The 18,428-nt window shown below is 38.0% G+C and overlaps 1 long non-coding RNA gene across 1 annotated transcript; it reads left to right on the plus strand.

Annotated features, from left to right (window-relative positions):
- Window positions 1-1,574: 1,574 nt before the first annotated feature.
- On the plus strand, window positions 1,575-6,890 carry LOC123573877 (uncharacterized). Its single transcript, XR_006698588.2, has 3 exons — window positions 1,575-1,606; window positions 2,665-2,773; window positions 6,310-6,890. It is a non-coding gene; the product is annotated as an uncharacterized lncRNA (long non-coding RNA).
- Window positions 6,891-18,428: the final 11,538 nt, after the last annotated feature.

Below are 18,428 nucleotides of genomic sequence, written 5' to 3' on the forward strand. Positions count from 1 at the left end.
CCAAAGTAAGCACAAAAACCTTTTGAGGACACAATCCTACCTAAAGGTAGCAGGGTCTCTAAAACTGTCCTTCCATGACCCAAGAGGTATAGAAGTCTCATGGGAAATAGCAGAGTTCCAAAGATTTTCCTGTAATTCAAGGATTAGAATAGCTCAAAACTAGGTAGAAGCTTTAAAAAAAAAAAAAAAAAGTAATATTTAAATAGAGAATTTATAAAATATTTGACTCGTTTTGGTAAATGATCCCTCAATTGGTATCTCTTTATCATCCACTTCTAGCACAGTCTTTGGTCCATAGTTGATGTTTAATAATTATTTGTGAACAAATAAGTCAGTGACATTTTGCTGCTGTATATTCAAGAAGAATTTAGAATGTATAGCTACATACTTCTAGAAATTTCACCAATGAAAGGGAGACTGAATTCTCTAATCTCCATGGGAAATAAATATTTTCACAAAGAAGAGAACCATCAAAAGAAGGACCATGATTAGCTTACCCTTACTTTTTCTCTCCCTATTGACACCCATGTCATCTGGATTTAAATGAGTATATATATATATTAATTTACATGTTCTTAATATTTAATTGAAATATATTTTAACATTTCAATACAATATTAAATACAGGAAGGTGATATTTAAAATATATTTTAATATTTCAATTAAATATTAAATACAGGAAGCCAATTGATAGAATTTGCAAAGAATTAACTTACTTTTCTTTGAAACTGTGTAACATTTGTTGTACTAGCTATTAAAATAATACAATTTACACTAGTAGAAAGTACAGGAAATGCTAGTATCAGCCCTGGCAGACAAGAACAGAATTTAGTTTTTGAAGCTGCGAAGGCTCAAACTTCTTGCTGTGTTTCATTATGCATAACTGAAATTCTTCACAGTTACAAAAGTGTAAACTTCTCTTGATTGCATCAATATGTACTTGGAACAGGGGGATATGTAGGTCAGAGCTTGTGAAGGAACTCTGTAGCTACATTTAAATTTGCTTTGAAGGAATAAAAGTAAATCCATAAAGTGTGCCTTTGTTTTTTTGGTAAAAACCATGCAAGCATTCCGCTTTTAACTTCTTTTGGATCACAGGATGGATTTATCTTCCTCATTGAAAAACTCCCCTTGCTTGAAACTTCCTTACAGTTACAGATTTTTTTTTTCCACTAGAGTGTTTGATCATTTGAATAGCACTGTATGGACCACTCTTTGATGGTTTATATTCTCCCAACGTGATGCTCACTTTTGTTCATTACCTTATTTTTCATTATTTCATAATTTGTCTTTTTGTATTTTATGACTGCTTCCTCTGGGATTTTTTTTTTTTTCCTAGAAAAATGACAAGAATGATCCACATAAGTCCATAAGAGAGGCTGTAAAATAAACATTATACCATGTGTGGGGTAAAAAAATAAATAAATAACTGCAAATGGCTGTTCTCACTTTCTGGCATTTACACACATGGCCATCTGTTTGAGGGCTGTTTTAAATGGCTGTTTTCCAACATTTATGTAACTGGCCAATTGAAAGGAAATGACATCATCAAGTTTCCTGAAGGCTATAGCAGGAGCCTTGAAAAAGTTCGGAAACAAATTGCTTAGTAAAGAGAAAGATGTTTTTCAAATGTCTCTTTTTTATATGTACTTCTTTCTTATTTCTAGCATTTCTAACATTTTCCCCCTTTTTCTGTACATTCTGTGTTTACACCCCTCAATAGTTGCACAGTCTACTTTGGAGCTTCTCTAAATTGTGAGGGAGTTAAAGAGAAAAATACCCTCTTTGTTGAGTCTGTACAATCTGGTCCGAATGTGCCGAAAACCATTTCTGCACATTTTTCTGACCTACTTAATATCCAAGAATGGACTTGATTGACTTTGTCACTCAAATGACGGCAGATTTTGAACTTGTAGACCTAGGCCTTGAAAAGCATGGAAATAATTCTGGGTAGACATAAACTGTTCTGCTACCAAGGCGCTGCTGTAACTACCCCCTCACAGCGCAACCCATAGAGTATGACTGGGTGAAAAGGAACATTTAGAAAGTTTTTCAAATTTGTTGGAAACACCAAGAAATCAAAGGTAGGAAGGGAAAAGGTTTTTATTTTTATTTTTATATACTTTTAAGTTCAGAGGTACATGTGCAGGTTTGTTACATAGGTAAACATGTGTCATGGGGGTTTGCTATATACATTATTCCATAACCCAGGTATTAAGCCTAATACCCATTAGTTATTTTTCCTAAGCCTCTCCCTCCTCCCCACCCACTATCCTCTAATAGACTACAGTGTGTGTTGTTCCTCTCTATGTGTCCATGTGTTCTGATCATTTAACTCCCACTTGTAAGAACATGTGGCGTTTGGTTTTCTATTCCTGCATTAGTTTTCTAAGGATAATGGCCTCCAGCTCCATCCTTGTTCCTGCAAAAGCCATGATCTCATTTTTTTATGGCTGCACAGTATTCCATGGTGTATATGTACCACATTTTGTTTATCCAGTGTATCACTGATGGGCTTTTATGCTGACTCCTTGTCTTTGCTATTGTGAATAGTGCTGCAATCAAAATATGTACGCATGTGTCTTTATAATAGAATGATTTATATTCCTTTGGGTATATACCCGGTAATGGGACTGTTGGGTCAAATGGTAATTCTGTTTTTAGGTCTTTGAGGAATCACCACACTGTCTTCCACATGGAAAGGACACAAATGGTTGAACTGATTTACATTCCCACCAACTGTGTATAAGTGTGCCTTTTTCTCCACAACCAGGTCAGCGTCTGCTATTTTTTGCCTTTTTAATAATAGCTATTCTGACAGGTGCGAGATGGTATCATATTGTGGTTTTGGTTTGCATTTCTCTAATGATTGGTGATGTGAGTTTATTTTCATCTGATTGTTGGCTGCCTGTATGTCTTCTTTTCAGAAGTGTCTATTCATGTTCTTTGCCCACTATTTAATGGGGTTGTTTGTCTTTTTCTTCTAAATTTGTTTAAGTTCCTTCTAGATGCTGCATGTTAGACTTTGTCAGGTGCATAGTTTGCAAAAACTTTCTCCCATTTTGTAGGTTGTCTGTTTACTCTGGTGATAGTTTATTTTGAGGTGCAGAAGCTCTTCAGTTTAATTAGATCCCATTTGTCAATTTTTGCTTTTGTTGCAATTGCTTTTGGCTTTCCCATCATGTTTTTATAGCATAGTTTACAGATCTCCTTGTCCCTGAGTCTCTCAGTAATTTGGACCACTAGACCAAAGAGTTCTTTCATCTGATTCCAAAATTAAGCCATCTCTTGGGAAAACCTAGCAGCTGCATTTAAGGCTCACATTTGTATGGAAAAAGTATTACTGTTAGAGAAAATTAAGTGTACCTGCTCTTCAAACTTTCTTGGGAGGTCAGAGCAAATAGTTCATCTAAGCAGCAATCTACTTAAGCTCTTATATTAAAAACTTTTTGGAATTTTTAAATGCCTTCATACAATTTCAATCTACTGTGGCATTCTATTCTACCAGAATGTTGCAGTTGCTTGCCTGAATCACCATTCTTTCAAGTTAGGAGGGGAGCATCACTTAAAAATTGTGCCCTTTCCACATTGCCTGCACTTGTTTGAAATTTTCTCCCCCTCCTGCTTCCTTCTCCTCCTCTTTTCATTATCACTGTGGGTAGGAGACATGGTTGGTGCTCCACCAGATTTCCTTTGCCAGCTAGTGCATCTGTACTCAGGTGTTTTGGGTTCTTTCTGGAGGCTTGCCCTTTGCTGATAGGAGCCACCTGCTGGGGTTACAGCACCACCTTTCCCCACCCTTCTGGGTCACCAATGGCTGACTGGTCTGGGGGTACAAAAGCCTGGGCACATATCCTCAAGGTGAAACAAGGTTGTTTCTTGGGGGGTGTGATTGTTGGAGGTGTGATTTATGCCCCAGTTTCTTGGGCATCAGCCAAGGTTATACTTTACCTGAGACCACATCTCTCCTTTGCTATTTCCCCCTCACTGTTCAGTTTAATCTACTGCCTTCTAGGCGTTTCCTAAAGATCACTCCTTCCATACATCACATATATCTGAAGCCCTTTCTTGGTCTCTGCTTTTAAGGACCCCTATCTAAGACACTGTGATTACCAACGATGATATCTGAGTGATGGGTCTACAAAATCCTATGTTACAAGAGTCCAAAGCATGAGGAGGGTCTCTATCAGGGTAGACGGCAAGGGAAGGGATGCACTTGTGAGGTTGTGAGTCAACAGCAGTATCTAAGGGAAAACATTTAAGGTGAGAGTTTAAGAAAGAAGGAAACATTGGTACTTGTTAGGTTACTTGACAGAATTTAATTAAGTTAGTAAAAATTGCAGAGGCAGATGAAAAATTGTTTCTTGGATAAGAAAAAAAATAACACTTATGATTGAAGAAAATTTGGAAAACACAGAAAAGTGTAAAAATAATATCAAAATCACCTGTAATTCTACTATCCAAATATCACCCCTATTTTTGTATGTTTCCTTCCAATTTCGACGTATCTATCTTCCTATCTCTGTATTTTATTCATACAATTTACATTTATAAATTGAGAATTGCTACATGTATAATTTAACATCCTTCATTTTCTTCCTGAACCTTACATACATTTTTATGCCGTGTAGTACTCCTTGAAAATCTGATTTTCAATATCTGCATAATATTAAGTTCTATAGACTTGCCATAATATAAATATATACATATAATCAGAATATAGGTTACTGTCATTTTTTGCTGTTTAGAGCACTGCTATAAGAATAATAGCCTTGAATATAAATCTTGGTGTTCATTTTAGATTTACATTTATAAGCTACATTTACTGTAGTTGTATTACTGGGTCAGATGTATGAACATTTTAAATAACTTGCCAGCTTATGTTCTAATTTTCGTCAACATAATGCCAATTATTTTCCCAAAAATATGTGCCAATATATAAATGCTCCAATAAAAATACCACTTTATAATGCCATTAGTAACATTCCATATTAAATTTTTTAGCAAATTTTGTACTTAACATTATATTTATTTTTTAAAAATTTTTACTTTTAAAAAATACATGCTGCTTGGATTTTTTGTCCTTCTTAAAGACAAAAAACTTTTTATTGTTGCTACTGTAGAATAAGCATGTTATTGATTGCCTTTTTTCTTTTAGTAACACCTTTTGCAGGCCTCTAAACAGATGCCCCATGGAAACTGTATATTTCAAAAACATACAAACAGGTTAAATTGCTGGGGGAAGAGGGAAGAAAAAGGTTCAATCAACTCATTTTTGCAGGGCATGAGATGCAAGCAATCAGTTGAATTCCTTCACTTCATTACAGTCAATCAAATCTTTATTTCAGTTGAATTGTCTTAATATGTTGACATGCTACATCACAAACACAGCTACTTATGTTTTTGTCTTAGGGACATTTCATCCCTAAATTAACATTACTGCATATCTGAGTGATCCAGAAATTATGCTCAATATTAGTAGGACTTAGTAAAAGTAAGAGCATAAAAGTAAATATGGTATAAGCAAATTTAATAGAACTCAAAAATATCATGTGGCAAGAAGGAGCATGCAAATGACGGAATGACAGCGAGGGGGCTGAACGGAGAAATGCAGAAGGCAAGGAGTGTATAGGGTGCATGTGAACAGCCATGCAGTGCTATGCAAGCCATGGGAAAAGGGCATGAACCATCTTCAGATTTTTCCTTTATCTCTCAAACGGTTTCTTATGGAATGGGTCTGGTATGTTCTCTATTTTATTTTATTTTATTTTATTTTATTTTATTTTATTTTATTTTTTTTGAGACGGAGTCTCGCTGTGTCGCCCAGGCTGGAGTGCAGTGGCCGGATCTCAGCTCACTGCAAGCTCTGCCTCCCGGGTTTTTACGCCATTCTCCGGCCTCAGCCTCCCGAGTAGCCGGGACTACAGGCGCCCGCCACCTCGCCCGGCTAGTTTTTTGTATTTTTTAGTAGAGACGGGGTTTCACCGTGTTAGCCAGGATGGTCTCGAACTCCTGACCTTGTGATCCGCCCGTCTCGGCCTCCCAAAGTGCTGGGATTACAGGCTTGAGCCACCGCGCCCGGCCTGTTCTCTATTTTATAATGCACCAAGTGATGTGTAAGTAAGAATGTGATGCTGTAATGGTTAATTCACTCATCTAATACGTATGATACTATAAATAATGCCCCAATTCTTTGATTGAGCTACAATGGTGACTAAATTGTACATGTATTTTTGCTAATATAGAATATGAATCTGTGTGCATGTGATTTCAATAGAAAAATCATTTTTAATTTTTAATTAATTATAGGTTTGTTAACAGCATGAAGACTACAAGAAAAAGAATGGAAGAAAGAAGTGAAAGAGAAACAAATAGGGGAGGGGATCTCTTGGATGACTGGGAAGGAAAGGAAAACCAGAAAAAGCAGTCAGGACGAATGCCTGACAAAAAGCTCTGCTGCAGTCACACTTTGACAGGAAGCAGATTCAAACTTTCTGTGACTGAACAGGATATTTTCCACTTGTTGCTCCTTTGATACCCAAGCTCCTCAAAGGTGGTCTTCTTCAATGAGACACTTTTACTAGTGATCATATTCTTGCTTCTTTTTTTTTTTTTTGAGACGGAGTCTTGCTCTGTCACCCAGGCTGGAGTGCAGTGGCCGGATCTCAGCTCACTGCAAGCTCCGCCTCCAGGGTTTACGCCGTTCTCCTGCCTCAGCCTCCCGAGTAGCTGGGACTACAGGCGCCCGCCACCTCGCCCGGCTAGTTTTTTTGTATTTTTTAGTAGAGACGGGGTTTCACCGTGTTAGCCGGGATGGTCTCTCGATCTCCTGACCTCGTGATCCGCCCGTCTCGGCCTCCCAAAGTGCTGGGATTACAGGCTTGAGCCACCGCGCCTGGCCTAAGTGGTAATTCTAAAGGCCCTTTCTGACTTGTTTATTAACTTTTTCAAGTCTTCAGGCTGCTGAGTTATTTGGTGCACAGAGTAATACCAAATCATGTCTGAGAAAGGCTCCATGATTCCCAAAGTGCCTGATTTTCCACCTCGTCCTATAAGAAGTAGTAACAGATACGCTAAATGAACTGGGGAAATAAGAATTAAGCCTATGGCTAGTTTAAACTTTCCTATGGAAAGATTTTAATGTTTCCAAGTAGACAGTTCGACTGAGACCATTTTATATAATGTGGTACATACGATTTAAAAATCTACATCCAAAAAAGCACATAAAAGACACACCCTACTTTAGCTATGTGTGATTATACTCAGCTATGTATGCATAACATACGTATATACATACACGCATATAGTTTAGACACACACTACTTTAGTTATGTGATAGTATATATGTATATGACTTAGAAACCCTACTTATTTTTTTCTAAAAACTAAAATTTTTTAGTTTTCTCTAATTTTTTAGTTAGTTTTTTCCTCTGACCCTAAAATTATGTGTTTGTTTGTTTTGTTTGTTTGTTTGTTTGTTTGTTTTGGAGACGGAATCTCACTCTGTCCTCTGTCGCCCAGGCTGGAGTGAAGTGTTGTGATCTCAGCTCACTGCAACCTCTGCCCCCAGGGTTCAAGCAATTCTCCTGCCTCTGACTCCTAAGTAGGTGGGATTATAGGCATGCATCACAATGTCTGGCTAATTTTAGTATTTTTAGTAGAGATGGGGTTTCGCCATATTGGCCAGGCTGGTCTTGAACTCCTGACCTCAAGTGATCCACCTGCCTCGGCCTCCCAAATTGCTGGGATTACAGGAGTGAACCACTGCATCCAGCCAATTTTGTTTTGACTATGAAGTAATACGGCTTAAAATATGAATTATGGAAGCCGTGCTTCTGAGTCATGCGGTGACCTTCCTCCACCCATCCCCACACCAGTGCCTTCTACTGTTATTTTTGTGCATTTGGCATAACCAGTTTTCTTTAATGAAAGAGATTTCCCTTCCAAGATAGGAGTGCAAGATCCAGACTAAAAATATGAAAATGCAAATGAGTAATGCTTCCTTTATCCAAGTTGCTTTCTTCAGGTATATGTTGTATGTGTGTTGTTGTTTGCTGGTAGCTAAAAGTCCATTCTTTCAACAGAATTGTCTTCTGTCTCTAAGGGAACAAGAATGACCATTAAATTAAAAGACATGTATGAAATTATGCGGGTGAGAATCTTTACCCCACTTTTTGTGCTTTTTGATAGTAGAAAGATCTTTGTCTTGCAAAGGCAAAACTGGTAAGAACTTTATGCCTTTGGCTTAAACATTAAATGAAAATATACCTATTTAAAAAATGTTTTAGGCTGGGTGCGGTGGCTCACGCCTATAATCCCAACACTTTGGGAGGCCAAGGTGGGCGGATCACAAAGTGAGGAGTTCGAGACCAGCCTAGCTAATATGGTGAAACCCCGCATCTATTAAAAATACAAAAATTAGCTGGGCGTAGTAGTCGGTGCCTGTAATCCTAACTACTCAGGAGGCTGAGGCAGGAAAATTGAGCCGAGATCATGCAACTGCACTCCAACGTGGGTGACAGAGCAAGGCTCTGTCACGAAAAAAAAAAAAAAAAATTGTTTTGCCCTGAATGAGTAGACCCGTGGGTTTGAGTTCAGCTTCAGGAAAAGGTAGGATGGTTTTCCTCTAAGCATGAAGTAGGCAGAATGTGACTGTTTTGTCCTTTCATGACAGCAATTTAATCTAGGGGAAGTAGGAGGCTTTAACTCTGGGTCTAAAGAATTAAAGGAGGGTAAAAGAAGGATGGCAGCATCTGATACTGGGCTTCCTATTGTTCCTGTCACAATTTAAATCATTTGTTCACAATTGGTCACAAGACCTCAGTCTATTCTGTGCTGCAAGTGTATTCTTTCAAAAAACAGGAAGCGACACTTAAGTAATTGCAGATTTACAATGACTACCAGGCTGATCCCAGCTCTTTGTCATGGCTTTCCTGTTTGGGTCTGAAGGAAGTGGGGGAGAAAGGAGAGAGAGGGTGGGGGAAGCAACTCTGTTAGAAGAACGGGTTAGCCTGAGCCTGGCTTTGCCTTAGTGAAAGAGTGATGAAAACACTTTAAACAGTTGCCAACAGGTCGGTAGAAAATATTTGACATCTCACCTACATCAACATGCAAGAGTTAAAGGTTAAATCACACACAACTCAAGTGCTGGGAAAAAAGGATATGTTTATGTCATCAACTTTCTTTGTTCTAGGACCGCCCTATGTCAACAAGGAGACACATTCCCACTCCCTGGTTGGAGACACCAGGACAATAGAGACTGATCCACATTTGCGCATGGGTGGCAAATCCCCTTTTAAGCATTTATAGCTTGCCTCTAGTCTAGGCTTCTTCATAGTTTTTTACCTGCTTCTAAATACCTATGTATTTAGGGCAATGTGGTTGGTGGCCTTTCTTCTTTCTTCAACTAGTTTCTTGAGATCTCAAGCGTGAAGCTTAGTGTAGAAGGAGGAGAACTAGAAAGATAAAGGTGTTTGCTTTTCATCCGTTTCCTGTGTTGATTCCAAACTCAGTGAGCTTCCAACCTAAATCCTTTGGATGTTGGTAGGCCAGGGAAAGGTGCTTTACATTGCTGGTGCTCACACACTCTAGGATTAATGATTGAAGGACCTTTCTGGAGAGGCATTTAGTGCTTTTCACAAAGACTATAATAAAACGTGGGGCAGGATATTTCTTCACTGATTCAAGGAAGATTTGAATTGAAATTTGGGAAGAAAGGAAAATATGCTCAGGGGAGCAATGAATGCAACACTGTTGTGGTGGATGCCGACAGGTGTGTTATAGAAGGAAAAAGAAACAGGATAGAAACGTACATTTTATCATTTGGTGGGCCAAGTTCCCTTTTGAGAATCTGGTGAGAGCCATGGTTATCTGCCTACACTAAAGTTTGTATCCATGCTTAGGAGGATCAGAAACTTTTGATTTTTTTTTTTTTTAAAGAATTCCTAGAAGTTCAGTTGGGCTCAGTGGTTCATGCCTGTAACCCCAGCACTTTTGGAAGGCCGAGGAGGGTGGATCACCTCAGGTCAGGAGTTTGAGACCAGTCTGGCCAACATGGTAAAACCCCGTCTCTACTAAAAATACAAAAAATTAGCCTGCGTGGTGGTGGGTGCTGGTAATTCCAGCTACTCAGGAGGCTGAGGCAGGAGAATAGCTTGAACTTGGGAGGCAGAGGTTGCAGTGAGCCAAGACTGCACCACTGCACTCCAGCCTGGGCAACAAGAGTGAAACTCCATCTCTCTCTCTCTCTCTCTATATATATATGAAGAATTCCTAGAGGTTCATGGAGACCTATGAAGTGCCCCTGATGTAGAAGGTCCCTGTGGTATTAGGGGTATAGCAAGCCACCCATGCCTCCCCACAGTAGTTTGATAGTTCAACTAGATCTATACGCAATAGGTAAGAATAGGTATAGTCAAAAGCCCTTTACAACTAAATGGTTTCTACAAACAAGATTCAGGACCCTCCTCCCTGGATAGTGCTAAACGATCAAGACTAGCTCTTCCCACCTTTAGGCTTTTGTGTTTTCTATAATTTTAAAAAATATTCACCGGCTGCTAGAATCTTCATATGTTAATCTTATCATTTGAACCACAACACAATTTGCTTACTGTTCTTATTCCTGGCCTAGAAAACATTTGCCCAGGTCTATGGACTTGTTTACTTTCTGGTCCCTCTATTAGGAATATGTTTAATTTGGAAATGGATATATTAAGGTATCATCATCTGATGCTGTGAAATATTTGCATCATTTAAAGAGAGCGCATTCCTTTTCTTGATTTGGGGCTCACTAACAATTTGATCAATTTTCATGCAAATTTATAGTTGGTGCAGATATCTCAAAATAAAATATTGACTCAAAAATGCTCCAAGCCCCACAGCTTTTAGGCCTTGTTGTTCAATGCTTTTAAAGAGAAGCACACATTTTTATTAAACTGTATTTGAAAATGCCTTGTCTTCCTTTGAAATATCATTTTTAAAAAAAATATATATTGAAAAACATTATTCTGAGTATTCTACAGACAGAACTATTCTTCAGACAGTGAAAGGGGTCCATTGTACAAAAAGTTTAAGAACTCCTAGCGGAGATAATGGAAATAATTGGTGTACTGTTACACTGACTGGCGTTCAAAGTTGGTGAATTTGCTGGAAGTACCATAAAGGTACCACTGGCCAAGCATGAATGGGAAGCAACCTAAGAACATTCAGCAGAGGATGCTATAAATAAGTCACACCGGAAGGCCAACTGATCGGGCTGCCTTTCTAAGAGGAAACCATTCTTACCAGGCACGCCTCAGTACTTACAGCAAACACTGAAATTTCACCAAATTCATAGGTTGTGTTTTTGTTTTGTTTTATACGAAACTGGCTGGTAGCAATTAAATGTTGTAAAAAGTGTCAGAATTTAGATGAAGACTTTCCTTCATCGTGGCATACCAATGTGGTAGTGTGGTTGTTAGGGAAAAGAATCTATAGCTCCTATCTATCTCTGACCATCGGAGGCTATAGATCCTATCACAAGAACTTGACAGTTTTGAGTAGCCAAATTGTCTTTTGTCAGTTTTCCCCAATTATTTTTTATTAGTCTTAACATCAAGCTTTGCAGTGTTTGCCATGAGCAACTGTTTTGTTTTTACTTTCAGACACACTGTGAGTCTTGTAACTGTTTCCTTTTTTCTTTGTATTGGCTGTTTGATGGCTAAGAGTTAAATCTGTTGACCTACCATAGCAATTGTATAAAATTTCACAGAATAGCTTTTGTATTTATATTTCATTTCTTTTCAGTTTCCTTATCAATCTTCATAGTGGCATCTATAATTGAATAGAATAACACATTCAAAACATTTGAAATAACATCAAAGACACATTAAGAACAAAATTAAGTGTTAGATATTATTCCTGGCTCCATCTTGTTTTTCCAGATTACTTTTTCTTTGGCTTACTTCTCGATTACTTTTGTTGCCATTGTTGTTGAAATTTTGCTATTATTACTGTGTAGAATGAAATTTTTTTTTTTTTTGTAAATTTCCTTATTTGGAGTTCTGATAGCAGTGTGAGGTACGGGCTTGGACAGAATGGGATTGAAATAGAATATAAGAATAATCAGTTTGACAGAAGATAACAACTAAAATAGTGGCAGTAGGGATGCAGAGAAAGAGAGGTATTTATGAAATCAAATTGAGAGGACCTTTATGTGAAAGCGCATTTTATGTGAAAGCTAAATATAGTCATAGGAAGTTTGAGTTGATTCTCAACTTGCTAGGTGGGCAAGTGATGATGCCATTAATCAAGATCAGGAATACAGAAGGTGTCATGGGGGTGATCGGGGTGGTGATAAATAGGGATAAATATGTTATGGCCATGTCAAGATTGAGGGTTTTTGTGGGACAATTTAGTGAAATCTGGTAAACCACTGAAAATAAGCATCTAGAGCTCAGGAGAGATTATGAAGCTGGACACACTGGCTTAAAATTTAGCAAAGTATATATATTTAGTTGAAGCAATGATTATAGGTAAAATTACTCAGTAATAAAAGAAGGCCAAGGGACTTTTGGGAAATGGACTTGAAGACAAAGGCTGTGACTGGTTTGTCTTTGTATTTCCAGCACCTAACCCAGGGCCTAGCACAGAAGAGTTGCTCAATAAACATTTATTTCATGACTTAGCAAATGAATGAGTGGCTGAGTAAGTAGAAGAAACCCTCAGAGGAGACTAGGAAGGTGTAGTAAGAAGGATGACAGAAAACAGTAGAGAATGATGTCTTAGAAGATGAGGTAGCAGAATTTTAAGAATGAGATTACAAAAAAAAATAAGAATGAGAGTACAGTGAAAATTTATGGGTGTTGGAAGATGGAAAACTGAGACAGAGTTAGTGCACTGGATGATAGAACCAGAATTCAAAAAAATCTCAGGAGTATGGAAATTAGAGCTCGATCTCATTGCTATTTTCTAGGGATAAATGTAAAAACCTAATGACAATTCAGAATATCAAATCCATGAGCACTAGAAGCAGATGACCTGGTTTAATCACATTCCTAGGGTTTAATAGTATGCTGAAAGTTCAAAATAAATGGATATTGGAGCCTACACGTCAAGGTATGTACTTAGGCAATGTTTATGAAAATATCCAGTGTAGAAATTGAGGATAATAATACCTTAGTATAGGTTGCAGATACAGGTTGGAACAATGCCTTTCAAGAGGAAAAATACTAGAGTAGGTGCAGAGAATGAAAAGAAGAATGAGGAAGTGCGTATTGGGTTCGTGCCATAAGATAGACTTGCCGTATGCCCCAGGGATATGGGGACAAAGGTCCCTGTTCTCATGATCTCTACGATCTGTGGAGGAAGAACACATGAAGCAAATCAATATATAAATATAGAGAAAATTAGACATGAGATGGCCATTTATGGTGAAGGCCGGAGTCACTGGAACAAGGTAAACAGGGGAGACAGGGGCGTGACGTGGGCCATGGTCAGTTCAGACAAGTTTTGGGGACCTTTGAAAGAACCGGATTTATTCTAAGCACAATGGGAAGCCACCGGACAACTTTAACAAGGGTAGTAATATTATGAAATAAAACACATTAAAGAAAAATGAATTATCTGGATACTATGTGGAGAATGCATTAAAGAAGGAAAAATTGGATGCCTAGATGACAGTTGATGGTGTTTTGGACAAGGATGGAGGCAGTGAAGATGGCAAGGCATGGTTATATTCAAAGCTATTTCAGAGTAGATTTAATAGTACTTGATGACTTGATTTGAATTACATTGATTTGATACCAGGAGTTAGAGTGAGGAGTACAACTCTCAGAATACTAGCTTCTGGAAGTAGATGAAATATTTTCTGAGCAGAATCTTTGGAGGAGCGTGATGTTTGTGAAAGTGGGAAATTGATTGTGAATACTATTTCCTTTTCGATATACAAAGTTTGGGATGTCTGTAAACATCCTAGAGATATCAGGTAGAATTCAATAAAGGCCAGAGCCAATAACATGTCCCTTAGGGATATGCCAGTTATATTACTTGATGTTCAATGGGGCCAATTGACACTGATGTATTTCCCTTCAGCTTCCCCCTTCAACAGAAATGGAGGGAGATTTGAAGCCCAAATATTATGCTCTTTTTCTGTCAACAGAAAACTGAGTAGTGCTGACTTATCAAGCCTTTTTATTTCTTTTTCTCAAGAAGGAATTCTGACAGAAGCCTTGTACTTGTGTAGAGTCAAATCAGAGCTTTAAAAATGCTGGTTTTCAGATTACCTGCGGTCTTATACTTGTGGTATTTATATTCCTCTTGTTTCTTAGTACTGTGGGTAATCTTAGAGGCTTCTTTCTATAGTTAAGATGTTTTCTAAAGATCTGATTTTTGCCTGGCAATCAGGAAACATTCCTGCTGCAATATATGCTGCAGATAATTCTCCCAAATAATTATATTATACATGAGTCTCATACCAGAAATTGCCTAGAAGTCTTTAAAGGCCAGTGTTTTCTGATAAGATTGGTGATGAATCTGAGAGAGAAGATCATTAAGTTAGGGAAGATAAGATAAGCATTCCTCAGACTTCAGGTCTACTTTAATGACTAAGATTAAGTGCTGAAGGGCCTTTCAAATAAACACTTAAATAAGAAGAAGAAACTCAAAGAAATAATACATGTTTGAGGTGAGAGGTATGTTAATTATTCTAACTTGATCATTACACATTTTATACATGTATCAAAATATCGCTCTGTATACCATAAATATGTACAATCATTATGTGTCTATTAAAAATTAAATAAAAGGATTAGCCATATCATTGAATGAGACTGAGTCTCATCATTCTCCTCCCATCTCAAAAACAAGCCAGTTTTCTTTATATAGTCTCTTAAGCCTTTACTTCTCCACTGAACTCAGCAATGAAGTCTACCACCTTATTTCAGCCCATCATCTGATATGTGGGTGATTGAAATAAAGTCCTATTTTTATCTCCCTCCCTGCTGCCATTCTGCACTCTGCCAGCAAGGTACGTTTTCGGACACGTTTCTCTCATAATGCCTCTTTTGTGCCCCAATTCTCCACTAAGTTCACATGTTATAACAGTAAAAAAAAAAAAAAAAAAAAGAATACAAAACAAAGAAATCCTAGTTCTCTTAGGTAGTTAAGAACTTCTGCAGGATCTAGCTCATCCTATCACATGGATTTTCCCCCATTCATGGTCCTGTAAACACACTCTGCACTTGCTTACATTGTTCTCCACTCCTGTAATGCAGGTCACCTCCCTGAATTAGCCCTTATTTTTTATATTTTATTATTTTGAGATGGAGTCTTTCTCTGTCACCCAGGCCGGAGTGCAGTGGCACAATCTTGGCTCACTGCAACCTCCTCCTCCCAGGTTCAAGTCATTCTCCTGCCTCAGGCTCCTGAGAGTAGCTGGGACTACAGGCGCCCACCACCACACCTGGCTAATTTTGTAATCTTTTTTTTTTTTTTGAGATGGAGTTTCACTCTTGCTGCCCAGGCTGGAGTGCAACGGGGTGATCTCGACTCACGGCAAACTCCACCTCCCGGGTTCAAGCGATTCTCCTGCCTCAGCCTCCCTAGTAGCTGGGATTACAGACATGCGCCACCACACCCGGCTAATTTTGTATTTTTAGTAGAGACGGGGGTTTCTCCATGTTGGTCAGGCTGGTCTCGAACTCCTGACCTCAGGTGATCCGCCCGCCTCGGCCTCCCAAAGTGCTGGGATTACAGGCATGAGCCACTGCATCCGGCCTAATTTTTGTAATCTTAGTAGAGATGGGGCTTCGCCATATTGGCCAGACTGGTCTCGAACTCCTGACCTTGTGATCCACCTGCCTTGGCCTCCCAAAGTGCTGGGATTACAGGTGTGAGCCACCGCGCCTGGCCGGAGTTAGCCCTTCTTTTAAGGCCAAGACTGAGCTGTCCCTCTAGGACAGCTGATTCTTATATCATCATGCACGTTCTATCTTTCTATGACTTGCGTCTGTGTCATTATCTAGAGGAGGCCTAGATGCAAACGTTTCCTGCCCCAGCTCTTGGCAACCCTCTGCACAGCACAGAGAGCCCGGATGACCGGCCTCAGGTCAGTGCGACCTTTGAGGTCATCTACATCTAGATTCAAGGCATTTTCCAACAAGGAAAGAACAAAGTCTAATTTGAAAGGCTACTTTTGGAAGTAGAATGAGAAAGACTGCTTTTGTCCAATGCTCTGGGAATTATTCTGTGCAATAAAGTACAAGGCATTTCCCTCTCCCTCTCTCTCGCTCTTTCTTTTTCACTGTCTCAATTTTTAAAACCAATTTTCCCATCTTGTGCGCTGAGTCGTATTTTCTATTTCCTCCCATAAACGTTTTTTTCCCTTCTGGTTTTTCATCATCCCTAAGCATATATCTTTTACCATTTAAGACCCTTTTTCTCTCCCAAATCATCTCAACAAAATTCCTTATTTCATTGTCTAACTACTTTTCTCTTCAGTTATAACACTTGATATCTTTTTACTTATTTAGCTCTTCAACTTTACTTTTGTTCATTCCTATTTTCTTGTTGGGTCAAGAGAGACCTCCTCCTTTTCTTTTTCTTCCCCCTAGATAGTTAAGCACTAAAGGTACTGACACTTGAACATACCCTGTATTCAGGTTACCACAGAAAGAGAGCCTCTTTTTATTCCTATGTTCCCTGGCCAGTAATGCTATAACTTTGTGTACATTTTTAAATATTGTTTCAATGTTTATTTGGGAATTGAGGATAAGGTTTTATAATATATTACTTGGGAGTACTCAGATTTGCAGTCAATTATTCTATATTACATACTAGCTTGATTTCTGTTTTTAATGGCTTTGAGTTTTCTAAGAATCAATGGATGTTTTTGTTTTTGCCTTTGCAGTTCGGTGATGAAATCTCTTGTGTCAGGTGGTCATTGTTACAGAAAAATGTTGCCTTGGCGTATTCACATGATATGCAGTAAACAATATTACCAGATACCTATAGGGGACGGAGGCCTTTGTCATTTTTAAAGTAAATGGATTATTTTCCTAGCTCTGTAATCACATCAACACATTCTCAGATGAAGTGGTAGTTTCCTTCCTGCTGATTAAAACAAGTTCTTGTCTTAACCGTCCTTGTTCTAATCTCTTAGACACTATTTACTCAGCATTAGGGATGGATAAACTCAGAATAATTGCCTAAACTCAATCTGTCCTGGGAGAGAAGTGGGTAAATGTGATGCATATAATTTCAGTGAATTTTTTTTAATGCTAAAATTAAACAGTACTTAATCTGTTCCTCTCCATCCTGGCAGAAGTTTATCCTTGGGATGAACTGGGATGACAAAAGTCAAAACCCTATTACCCTGAAAGATGTTTAATCTGCAAACAAAACATTTATTAACCTGAAAAATACTGCTTTTTGTACTTTAAGGCATGGTTTGAAATTGTGCTTCTATCCCTCTCATTTCTGCCCAGTGTTCACTCTACTTAGATTTTTGAATGTACTATGTATTGGTGGAGCTTGTGGAGACTTTGGCTTTCTTTAGCTGAGTAGCCTGGACTGTCATTTGAAACATGGGAGGCAAGAAGGTTTCCAGACATTTTGACATTCCAGATTTTATTATACCTTGTCTTAGCATACCTATATTTTCAGGAATTGAGTAAAATAATAACAAAAACAATACTAATAGCTTAATAACAAAGTATGCAAAGTACCATTTTAATCACTTTCTATACATCACCTTAATCATCACAATAATCTTATGATATAGATACAATTATTATAAAATCAATTTTCAGGTGAAACTGAGATACAAAACTATGAAACAATATGCCTGAAGTAGCCTAGATCCATCCAGGCAGCCATGATTAAAGAGGGACTGAATTTCCTATTATTTTAATTGCTACTCCATAATAAAATCATAGTGATTAAAAAGACAAAATTATGTATATGTGGTGGAAGTAATTGGCTAGATAAAAGATAAAATTGATCTTCCAAATCTAGTTAGTACGATTTCTGGAGTTCCAAGAGTGCTTGTTAAGTAAGGTTAGGAATATCTATTGGATATTAAAATCCCATGCCTCAACTTTATCCCATAATGTCAGGGTTCTAATTTAGATATACTGGAGATAATCCCGAGAGGCACAATTCTTTTACTTTAGTTAGAACACAAAATCAAAAGAGAATCTATTGGCAAGGTGTTATAGGGAGTCAGTACAAAGTTTGTAGTGAAAATGAGAGTTTTGGAGAGGGAAAAATGAGTGTTTTATGTTAAATACATGGTGAAAGGATTATATTAATTCCATTGTAGTTGATAATCATTATCCAGTTGAAAGCATTATTGAAATGTAGAAGTAATCTTATTGCTTGATTGTAATTTTTGCCATTATTGCATAGATTTGAAAATGCAAACTTCAGAAATTCAAGCCCTAGATAGATTA

The sequence above is a fragment of the Macaca fascicularis genome, chromosome 6 (genome assembly GCF_037993035.2).
Source record: "Macaca fascicularis isolate 582-1 chromosome 6, T2T-MFA8v1.1".
Taxonomy (NCBI): Eukaryota; Metazoa; Chordata; class Mammalia; order Primates; family Cercopithecidae; genus Macaca; species Macaca fascicularis.